The following is a 2,228-nucleotide window of genomic DNA, read 5'->3' as shown; positions in this document are numbered from 1 at the left end:
CTCACTTTGCCACTTCTATGACGGCTATGTATAAGAATAATGGTTCTCCTGGTTTTGGCTTCGACGGCGGCGCGGGTCGCTAAGGTAGTGCTTGACTCTCGAAGGCTTGCTCGTGCTCGAGGTCCATTCAAACTTCGGCTTTTCCTTAGTATGTCGTAAAATGACTGCATTTATCGAAGATCTTGAAATGAAACTGTTCATTGGTGCTACCTTCCGACTAGTCTTTGAACATCCTTAGGCTTCTCGGGTGATTCCGGTTGTAAGATGGCTTTGATCCGCTCGATCTTGGCCTCTATTCCTCTTTGGGTTACTATATAGCCTAAGAATTTGCCGAGAAGATACTCCAAAGGTGCACTTAGATGGATTTAGCTTCATTTTGTAATCTCGAGGGTCTTTGAATGTTTCGCCGGATGCCGCATGTGATCTTTGGCCTTCTCTGATTTCACCACCATGTTATCAATATACACCTCCATTGTTCTTCCTATCTGTTCTTTGAACATTCGGTTAACCAGCCTTTGATATGTGGAGCCTGCATTCTTTAGGCCGAATGGCATGACGTTGTAGCAATATATTCCTCTTTCAGACATAAATGCCGTCTTCTCTTGATCTGCAGGATCCATCTTGATCTGATTGTATCCACTCCATGCGTCCAAGGATGTTAACATCTCGTGTCCAGCTGTTGCGTCCACCATTGCATCAATATGAGGCAGCGGGAATGGATCTTTAGGGCATGCTTTGTTGAGATCGATGAAGTCCACACATACTCTCCACTTCCCATTCTTCTTAGGCACCACCACTACGTTAGACACCATTACGGATATTTTACTTCTCTTATTTTCTTCTTTGCCCAGCGCTATCTACTTCCTGGTTGATCACCTTATTTCTCTCCGCTGCAAACTTCCTTCTTCTCTGTTGGACGGGCTTACACTTTGGGTCCACGCTAAGCTTATGTGTTATGATGGACGGATCTATTCCTATCATGTCATCGTGTGACCATGCAAAATAATCCATGTTATCCTGTAAGAACTTGACTAGTTCTTTGTCTTAAGCTTCTGTGCATCCCGCTCCAATGAGCACGGTTCATTCGGGGTGCGGCTTATACGGGTTGATTTGATCCGGCTCTTCTCGGAGGTTCGATGTATTCGTCTGGATAGGTCATCAGTAATTGCTATGCGGAGGGGCTGGTAGTGCACTTGAGTGCCTTCTTATAGCAGCCTCTAGCTTCCTCCTGATCTCCTCTTATCGTTTCTACTCCCCATGGTGTGGGGAATTTTATGCACTGGTGGTATGTTGAGGGGACTGCCTTCATCTGGTGCAACCATGGTCTTCCCAAGATGATGTTGTAAGTAGAGGGGCCGTCTATAACTAGGTACCTGACCTGCTTGTTGACTCCTCCCACATAGGTTGGGATGACTATCTCCCCTAGCGAGCTGGCTGTTTCTCCACTGAAGCCTACTAGCGGAATAGTCTTCTTATGTAAATCCTTCTCGCTGAATCCCATGTTTTCTATAGTTTTCAGCATGATTAAGTTGACCGAGCTTCCTGTATCTACTAAGACCTTTCTAACTGTGCAATTGGCCATTGATAAGGTGATAATAAGTGCGTCATGATGTTATCGCTCATCGTATGTATCTCCTTCGTCAAAGCTGACCGCTGGCAGGTCACTTTGGCCTGTCTCCTTTGGTCTCGGTAGCACGTCTCTTGGCTGCTGATTATGTCAGTCCGCTTAAGTCTGAGCCGCCTGTTATCACGTTTATGATTTTGGTACATGTGGGTGGGTCTGCAGGCTTGGCGGAGCCTACCTTATCTTGTTGCTTGCCCCCACGTGGTAATAGGTGGCTCAGCTTTCCTTGTTCGTACAGGCTCTTGATCTCTCTTCGTAATGTATAGCAATCCTCAGTGTTGTGCCCGATATCTCGGTGGAACTCGCACTTCTTCTTGCTATCCTTTCTCCATGCTTGCTTTCCTACTGGTGGGTTGGGCCACCTGACTCCATCTCCCATCTCCCTGAGTGCCTTTAAGATTCCTCCGATACCTGTAGTGAATCCGTACTCTGCCAGAGTGGGGAGTAGCTGATTTTCCTCGATTCTGTTGACTCCCCTCCCATATGGTATGTATCTCTCATCCTTCTTGTTGGTGGTTTGCTTTCTTCCTGATTTCTCCACGGCTGAGGTACTAGAGATACTAGGCGCGCTTAGTAAGCTGGCTCTGGCTAAAACATCTTCCTC

Source organism: Silene latifolia, chromosome Y (assembly GCF_048544455.1).
Source record: "Silene latifolia isolate original U9 population chromosome Y, ASM4854445v1, whole genome shotgun sequence".
NCBI lineage: Eukaryota > Viridiplantae > Streptophyta > Magnoliopsida > Caryophyllales > Caryophyllaceae > Silene > Silene latifolia.
This window is presented reverse-complemented; position numbering follows the sequence as displayed.